The sequence below is a fragment of the Amblyomma maculatum genome, chromosome 1, assembly GCF_055883805.1.
Source record: "Amblyomma maculatum isolate TAMU_Amacu chromosome 1, ASM5588380v1, whole genome shotgun sequence".
In the NCBI taxonomy this organism is placed as follows: Eukaryota; Metazoa; Arthropoda; class Arachnida; order Ixodida; family Ixodidae; genus Amblyomma; species Amblyomma maculatum.
The window spans coordinates 221,582,635-221,592,261 of record NC_139344.1 but is presented as its reverse complement, the minus strand read 5'-3'; the positions used below and the strand labels follow the sequence as shown (position 1 = coordinate 221,592,261).

Below are 9,627 nucleotides of genomic sequence, written 5' to 3'. Positions count from 1 at the left end.
CACGTTTCAAACCGGAAGTTGGCTGCCATCTCATGCTGGATATTTGTAAGATCGCCAGCTAAAGAAGACAGAACAAAACATCTTCTCGTGTCTTGTTTTCCTCTCCCTGAAGAAGATAGTGTTCTGCAGAAGCTGTTGCACAAAGTAATTAAACGAATGGCGTCTCTTTCGCGTGGACAGTGTTCCACCACTGACACAGTTGTCATTATATGTGCTCGCAGATATTAACCGATCGAAAACATTTATTCATTTTGGATTGTATGTTAACACTTTCACTAGGAACTGTCATGCTTGCTTCTTTTGCTTTCTTTTCTTTTGCGTAGCAAGATTTGTGTTATTCATAGGCATTACATTCCTTAAGAAAAACGAAAAGCGAGCCAATCTTCCTCCGAGCACTGTGTGCTGCGCTAGCCTCCAGAATCATGGGAGAAAGTGTTGAATATGTAGAAGCATAAGTCACTGTAGATGCCTTCGCGACAAAATCAACCTACCAATAAGATAAGTAAAGCTGGATACATTTGAAGAATTTCGAGAAAAGGCACTATAGGGAGCAGCCATTGGCCGACATAATTTTGCACATCTATTCAGAAGCGATTGCAGAGGAATACGCAAGCCTACGTCTAGGCGTAAAAAGGAGGACGCGGAGTTGGCCGCAACGAGGGCTGACAAGATAGACGGCTCAAATATTTCATCGGTGGCTTACGAAAGGGATGGCTTGAAGTTGATATTTATAAAAATCGTTTTAATTTTTTTTTTAACATTGTTCACATCACTGCAGATGTATGAGAAAGTTAGGGTTTCGAGATGCCTATAATGATTATCCAGAACGTGCGGTCGGAAGCTGGTTTGCAGAAACAGACGATATATAGGAAATAAAAAATATGTGCTCACCTCCGGCTGTCCAAGTACGCAGAACGTGTAGTGTAGCGGGCGCAGTAGCTGGAGGCAACTGCGCTGCCTACAGGTAATGCATGGCTGCCCTCTGAGGAGCGCGTCCTACACAACCGGTGAACTTTCGTCGAGCCCTTCCCGCGTGTTTCCTGCCGAGCGCAAATTTCAACGGGCGTCGCGTGCGTGCCCTGGCGCTGGTTCCGAGCGATCCGAGTTCCGTGAACTTGCTGCAAATCGAAGCACCGCCGCCACCGCTCTGAAGGCAAACAACGTTGAGGGCTTTACATTTTTTTTTATTTTCCGCCCTCCCTCTCTTTCACTTAGTCGTCCGTTTGTTTGTAATTGTTTTTATGTTTGTTAGCTTCTGGTCTTCGTCACCTTTGCACTGCGCATGCTCTTGGAACAGCCAAAAAGGTGCTAATTTTAAAACCCGCCGCCAGTTCCGCCGAGCAAGCAGTATAAATAGCAGCCGACGAGCTCGCGATGTCTGGAACCTCGTAAAGGCAGGCGGCGAAGGTCCCCTCCGAAGCCCGCAATTCGCGTCCACCTTAGCCGATTCCTGAGCTCTTCCTAAAGACTTCCGACGCCGCGCCCACTGGCGACCGTTGCTGGGTTCTGACGCTCGCGCTCCTGACGTCAAGAAGCCGGCCTACGCTTCGCCCCTCCGTGCGTCGGCTAGACGTCCGCGGTGTCCGTGCCTACTGGGTCGAGGGTCGCCAAGAGGTCCCCTGCGAGCCCTTCCGACTCGCGAGAGGCCACGACGAAACCGTGAACCTTCCTGTGATTACCTGCCTCGCTATTATTCATATATCAGGGACAAGGCGAGATGCTGGGCTGCGTGTCACGCTTGGTTATCAAACTATCAGACCCAGTTGCCTCTCCTCGGAAAAATTATGATTTCAAGATTTATTCGCAAATAAATATGCGTAGATGTTTTTAATATAGTAGCCACGAAAGAACAACTCGGTATAAAATGCGAAGTCAAATTCATCGTCGATACCGCGTTTCGTGAAATTAAACGTCACTCAGGTGCGGTATGCCATTTGAAGGGTTCCCCGCAAACGGTATGTTCTAGATGGCGGAACTACTCACCAGGCACTCATCTGCCCCACTGACTTGCCCAATCAATCCACCTGACGACCCAAACGCACTGCCAGCTGTGTGGTATCAAGCTGCCTTGTCCCGCTCCGGACTCGAGGCCAAAAGAACCTTCGCGACACCCTAAGCATAAATGGACGTATCTCTTTCCGGCATAAAGGCGGTAAATATCGTTAACGAATGTCTTAGTACGCCGCTTGTCCGACGCTCCGCTATCCGCAGTGGTTATAGCTATACTGTCGATGTCAGGTGGGACAAGTGGACACTGCCAACGGGCGACAGCAATAGCAAGAATTTACACAACCCTTCAACAATCCTGATGTACCAAGGCAGAATCATTTTGCTGTGGAGCCCAGTGTTCGCTTGGTGATCGTAACCACAGGTTGGTGTCGTCCAGTTGTTCGTGGGCGCAGCTGTCCTCCCATTCCCCTTCGTAGCAGTAGAGAACGCACAGCGCCATTAAATTGCGCGCGGCTGCCTGCCAGAAGAATAAAAAAAAATTAAATAAACGAGTGCTTTTACAAACGCTGCACGCAGCGATAACGCGGCGAAAGACGAGAACGCAATCGACGGTGGCTCTGGTTTCATCGCGTTCTCGTGCTGCGGCGTCGTGAATTGCGCCAGAACTTTCCGAGCGAAAATGGGCTTTTCGCTCGGGTTGTACAAATTATGGACACGATGTGCTTGTTTGCTCCAGTCGCAAAACAAAGGAGCCCATGAATTTTGCCGTGGCACGCTTCGAAGGTTAATGAGAACAGAACAAAAGAGCAGAGTTGCACTGGCGCTTGTTGATGGATAAAAAGCTGTTACTGTAGGGCGCGGAAAACGCAAAAGGCAAGAAAAAAAAAACAAAGGGCCACACATGCTGGCTAAGATTATATCGGGCTATTAGTGTTGTGCGTCTTTTTCTACTGAACCTGTCGTGACACGAAACGTGTAGTACCTAACAAAAGAGAATTGGACGAGCCGCGCTCCATGCTGGCTTCTCTTTCATGTCCCACCTCTCACGCGTGTGTGTGTGTGTGTGTGTGTGTGTGTGTGTGTGTGTGTGTGTGTGTGTGTGTGTGTGTGTGTGTGTGTGTGTGTGTGTGTGTGTGTGTGTGTGTGTGTGTGTGTGTGTGTGTGTGTGTGTGTGTGTGTGTGTGTGTGTGTGTGTGTGTGTGTGTGTGTGTGTGTGTGTGTGTGTGTGTGTGTGTGTGTGTGTGTGTGTGTGTGTGTGTGTGTGTGTGTGTGTGTGTGTGTGTGTGTGTGTGTGTGTGTGTGTGTGTGTGTGTGTGTGTGTGTGTGTGTGTGTGTGTGTGTGTGTGTGTGTGTGTGTGTGTGTGTGTGTGTGTGTGTGTGTGTGTGTGTGTGTGTGTGTGTGTGTGTGTGTGTGTGTGTGTGTGTGTGTGTGTGTGTGTGTGTGTGTGTGTGTGTGTGTGTGTGTGTGTGTGTGTGTGTGTGTGTGTGTGTGTGTGTGTGTGTGTGTGTGTGTGTGTGTGTGTGTGTGTGTGTGTGTGTGTGTGTGTGTGTGTGTGTGTGTGTGTGTGTGTGTGTGTGTGTGTGTGTGTGTGTGTGTGTGTGTGTGTGTGTGTGTGTGTGTGTGTGTGTGTGTGTGTGTGTGTGTGTGTGTGTGTGTGTGTGTGTGTGTGTGTGTGTGTGTGTGTGTGTGTGTGTGTGTGTGTGTGTGTGTGTGTGTGTGTGTGTGTGTGTGTGTGTGTGTGTGTGTGTGTGTGTGTGTGTGTGTGTGTGTGTGTGTGTGTGTGTGTGTGTGTGTGTGTGTGTGTGTGTGTGTGTGTGTGTGTGTGTGTGTGTGTGTGTGTGTGTACTGACTGTAGAACAATAATTACAGGCCGTATTTTAGGTAAATACCTATTTTCTTCTGCGTACCTCCGCGACGTAACTTCATATCAGTACTAATTAGCTGCTGGCAATAGGTTTAATAACATTTTTACTGGTGGGCCACACTCAAAGAAACCAAACAAACTGTCAAGGACACGCTGCCTAACAAGTGAATCACAGCTCCGATGCACCACGCTGTTTCAGTGGAGAATATGCGATAAAACTAGCGAATAATTATTTTTTTTTGTATAACGCCTTTTAAATGCTTTTTAAAACTTACATTAGGTCCGTGCTGGAATAAGTATGTACTGTATGGGATCCGCCGACAAATGTTGATAAGCTCAAATTAGAAAGAGTTCAGAACTTGGCTGCCCGCTATGTTTCAGGAAATTATAGTAATCAAACTATACACTCTAAAAAAAAAAAGAGTGTAAAAGGAGGGTAACTTCGGGATTCATGCTATCTGAAACCGCATGGCTTAAATATACCCTGCGCAATCACCCGCACGGAAGACGTTAGTCTCTTTCGCATGACTTTACACCATTTCGTCCCTGCAGCTCAAGCAAAAAAAAGTTTGCCGCTTGTTTCTTTTTTTTTTTATGATGGTAACCGGTTTCAAGCTGGGTGAGGCTGTTTCTACTTCCCGTTCGATGTCCTTTCAAGAGCTACCACAAAAGGACCCCCCGTTTTTCCCCGGAGGAGGTAGGGAATCGTCGGAAGTTGGGAGCATCTTATCTTCTTACAAAAAGCGGTGCCTCTCCCCTCACCTCCCCCCCCCCCCCCCCCCGACACCCTTTGGTCGTCCCGTCTTTTGACTCCTACGGGAGCTTGACCGTGGAGGGAGCAAGGCCGAACTCAGAACAAGGGCGAGCCCTGTGTACATGGACTCGACAGAGTCGGGTCGAGTAAGCCTGTCGAGTAAAAAACCAGTTGTCGGGTTCATGTATACCCAGTCGGGTAGAGTAAAATAGCCGCGGAGCGGGTCGCGTTAACTCGCTAGCAGGGGGTAGGTTAACTCGCTTGACCCGCTTGTCTAAAAGCATGTAGACGCTGTCGAGTCAGCGAGTCGAGTTATGGCGAACTCTGGGATTAAAATGCAACCGGAGCGGCGAGGAGCGTCAGCGAAGTTGAATGCTTTTTAGCCCTCATCAACGATAAAAAAGAATGATCGAAGCTCTCAATAGTAAAAGGCAACGGAATCAAATACGAGTAAGAAACTTGCACAATAACTACAAATCTCGACGCTACGCGCCGCTACGATACTTACTCGCTAGAAAGCGAGTTCATGTAGACACCAATCGGGTCGAGTAATGGTGACCTCACTTACTCGACGCTTACTCGACCCGGTGCTGTCGAGTCCATGTATACAAGGCTGCGGACAGACAAGTGTGTACGCTGCAAAACAGGGAGAAAGGGGAGGTGAGGGGGGAGTGGTGGTGAGGCGAGAAGCGAAGCTGTTGCTTTTTAGTTTTGTTGCTTTTATTCTCAACACAGCGTCACGTGTTCGTAGTTGCTTGAGCCTGCCTGCGTTCCCTGCGACTCTGCGAGTCCGAGAAGACGACGACGGCGATTGCCGCACGAGTCAGCGTTCGTGCTCTTTGTCGTTGGTACTCATCTGTGTTTTTAGAAAAGTTCGGTTGCTCTCAGCGATTATTTCATCGAGTGCGCTCATCGATGCCTCACTATGAAACGACTTCGTGAAAGTGTGAACTTCGGAATGAAACGGCGGATGGCTGGTCGTCGCGGTGGTGGTGTTCCAACGGATCCTTGGCGCCAAATTTCAGCCGCGCATGTAAGTGACGTTTTACATTTCGTTTTACGTGTTTTTCTCTGCTATTTAACTTGGCCTGAACATGTTTTGTTATTGCTTACGTCCGCGACGCTGCTTGTTTGTCTGTGAAACGGCCTCTGAGCACGACGTCTTGGATCCCAACCTGAGCATACCACTCCCTCAGTTCAGACTGGAGGAGCGGCGCATCCCAAAATTTTCAGATGGTCACGGCCTTTTTGCGGGATGTTAATGGTGCATTTTTAGTCGTCTACGACGCTCACAAGCATATCCCGCGGTCGAAAGTATGCGTTGACGAGCGCTAATGCAGTCCCGGTGATACGCATTGACGTGTTTGCATGCCGCATTATTTTTGCTCGCTGCCTACAATCGATTTTGATCGTCTGTTGTTGCTGCTTTACGGGAACGTTGCCATAAATGCGGGAGAGCATGCAGGGTGATGGGTTAAGTTTACGGTTCTTTTGCCAGCAACCTGTACGTTCGAAGGCAGCGCGCTTGATATCCTAAAGTCACGTTTTCAGAACGCCGATTTAACCCCGCAGTTTTGAGCTGATGGCGTCGAGACCAGAGGTGGGACCGAGCCGATTCGTGTACATGTATACTGTCGCAGTGACGCAATGTGCAGGAAAGACATTTCTCACGCTTTTTTTTTTTTTCGCTGCAGGCTCAAGTCCTTCGTCTCGTCTGCGCAAGAACGTAGACTGTCGTTTCTTCAAAGAATTTGAAACTGGTCTCTGCTATCCGTGCTGGTAAGTCCAAAGCATTGTTTCCGTCCAGAAAGGGGCGTTTAAATTGACACGCGCACTTTTGTGGCACATATTGCTGATCACTGACATCTGCCTCAATGTATACTGCTTGGGATTCTCGTCGGAGAACATTTATGTCGCGTGCCATGTGTGTGTCTCCTTGCGTGTTGCCATTTTCGCTCATGCCGTGCAATATGGTGCACGCCCAGACAGTGACTTATCAATTGAGTTTCATTGTGTTTGAGGGCATGTGCGAGTAAATAGTGTTATTTAACTTGCTGATCACTTATGTTAAGGACTGATAATAAATATTGGACTCGATCAAATCGCTTAACAAGTGAAAAATCTGGGTTAGCTGGTGATCAGATGTCTTCAGCATTGAAGCAAACCATGTGTCACCCCTTCTCTGCTTTAAGACTGACTTTCTTTTTGTAATCGGTACATAAAAAGACCAGCGCAAAAAAAAAAATAATTACGGGGACAAAGGAACAAAAAATGACAGGACGGGCACTGAAATACGTTTTGTGTTCTTTTGTACCTGTTTTCTTTTTTTTTTTTTTTTCGCTGGTCTTTTAGGGTGTAAGTATGAACCAACTGGCCCAAACAGCTATTTTGATTAAATGTGCTAATTTTCGTTAGCGAGGTAAGGAAAATTTTTATATCACTAATATTTTTCATTTGGGGATTTGCTATAGTTTCTACTCAGCTATTTCCATTCTGAACTTTTCAGCCTCCTGACCCATAGAAAGGAGGCTATGCCTGACCAATAACAACACACTCTTTTCCTTCTGTAGTTTCTGTTGTCAGACATTGTGTTATACTCATTACTACAATTCACTGGCACTGAGATATTCCCTCATTGAAGTTAATGAGTATTGTCATTGTGCTAGCAGTTTGTCATAAATCTGCTATTCTAGTTTATTTAAGCAGTTATTTCGACTGTAAAGAGGTGGCAGATATTGTTACAGATATATCTAGGAACAGGAGTTGTAGCTTTTAAGCTCATTGTCAAAATATTTGAGTCATTGTTTTGGCATGTGTGGTGCGATTATTTTTTGTACTATAGTTATGTATGTACTAGTTACGAGTATCATGCTAATGTTATGAATGATACCTTTGCTGCAGCGTACCTGCCAGTAGGAGGAATACGGTGTAGAAGTGCTGTTACTCCTGCTTCTAAAGATCAACCTGCTTTCTTCAGCGCTGGACGACTACTTACGGCAAGATTTGTGTGGTATGTATTTTTCGACATAGCTGTGGCATTGTGGTCTGTTCATTGTTGCTTTATGTCTATCAAAGAGCATATTTTTCTATGCTGAGGAGCAATAGCCCTGGCATTATATTGATTTTGGAACCATTCAGTGCTATTGAGCAAGTTAGCAAGGGAGGAATTTTTTCAGTATGTAATCGATCTGAACATGTTGACATAAGAGCATGTTTGACTCACATGCTCTTATGTTGCTAGGTATGTCCACAATAGAATGAAACTAAAAATGAAGTACTGCAGGTGATATGTAATGGACGGTATTTTAGCACTTTCAGGTTTATTGTTTCTTTTGTGTTCTTTATATTGTTTTGTGCCATTTGTACTCAGCGTATTTTCCTTGTGTTCCACCACTACCATTTAACAAATATATATATATATATATATATATATATATATATATATATATATATATATATATATATATATATATATATATATATATATATATATATGCTCCCACCCCTTATGTCATGTCTATGGGCCTAGAAAGGGAGAATGAATGAAATGAAATTTGCGGTACAATTAGAACTGTATTGTGCAGCACAGTGGACATGTCTGTGGTAGAAGATAATGGTTGAATGGCTAATCAACCAAAATTAACTTAACTTTTGCATTTTAATTTTAGGGGGCAGTATTATATACCAGAAATGAGGGTCCCCAATATTATAGGTGAGCCCAGTTCTTAAATTTTCTTAAAGAGCAATGTAGTTCAGAATATTGAACAAGGAAAGGCATATTTGAAAACTATTGTCTTGCTTTCCCACATTGCATGTAAAAAAATGTTGCTGCACTTGGTATTGTTGCCAGAATCATGTTAGCTTCTTCTGCATCATCAAAAACACAAAATATGTCTATATTATCTGAATAAGAAATGTCAGCAACACCCTTTTTTAGTTATGTAATGTGGAAAAACCAACTTACAAAGCTTTTAAAGGAATATTTTTGATGCTCATTATGTTAGACCACATAGATGATTAGGAGGGTTTTAGGCCTAGGCTCACTCATTAATAGCCTTCAATTTTGCAGTTTTCATATTGCCTCTTATAAACAAAAAGAATAGATAATTAAGTCTAATCCGGAAGCTGTACCAGGTACCCAAAGTCCACATTGCTGCACAACCCACCGGCAGAGACTGCACGGATGTCTCTTCATAGATTATGATTTGCAATCTGTAAAGGTAAAGAACATAATCTTCGAGAAATTTGTTGTAAACACTTTTTAATAATCATTCTTGTATAATATTGGTCAGCATTTACAATTTCGTTAGTTAGGCATCTAAAGAGATAAGCAGTGGACAGTTCTGCCAAATTGCAGTTTATGAGAAATTTTATTCCTGCTGCATGTGCTGCGAGCATTACATGAAGCAGCAATACATAGAATCTCAAGCCTTGTGGTTTGTTCAAGGAATTATAGGGGTATTGAAGTGTATTGTTTTTTGCCTCCTGAGCAAGATAATGTAGTTTTGAAGTGAAACGGCAGTCTTGAGAAGTTTATGGCATCGGCATAAGCTGATGTGTGGTGTGAAACTAGCAATGAACTTATGTAAAAGTTGCATTTTATTGCCATGCTTTACATAATTCTGCATCTGTGACATCACTGCAGTAATGCACATGTGCAGAAGGTGCTTTGGATGTGCCTTGCTATCATTGCTCTTTTAGCATGAAATGTTCCATCTTTCAGAAGTGGTATCCCGCATTTTATAAGGCATAGCCTCTGTGGTATATTCATGCCTTTTTCCAGGAATGTAAACTGCACTAAAGGCAGAAACAATAGAATGGCCTTAGACATACCCCTGCAGGAGCAAGCTCTGCAGGAACAAGCTTCATTCGTTATATTCATAAGAAATGACAACGAATGCAAGAACAAAAGAACCTCCCCCCGTCCCCGTCCCCCCCCCCCCCCCCCCAAAAAAAAAAAAGAAGAGATTTGCAGTTGTCACTTGTGATGGATGATCAGATGACTAAAGACAGTGTAGTCTCAGGAAAACATTAACAATATAGGCAACATAAGATAAT

General features: G+C 44.7%; 1 long non-coding RNA gene across 1 annotated transcript; it reads left to right on the top strand.

Moving 5' to 3' along the window:
- Nucleotides 1–5,338: 5,338 nt before the first annotated feature.
- Nucleotides 5,339–7,662, top strand: LOC146205684 (uncharacterized). Its single transcript, XR_014703211.1, has 3 exons — nucleotides 5,339–5,602; nucleotides 6,264–6,348; nucleotides 7,471–7,662. It is a non-coding gene; the product is annotated as an uncharacterized LOC146205684 (long non-coding RNA).
- The last annotated feature ends 1,965 nt before the right edge of the window (nucleotides 7,663–9,627 follow it).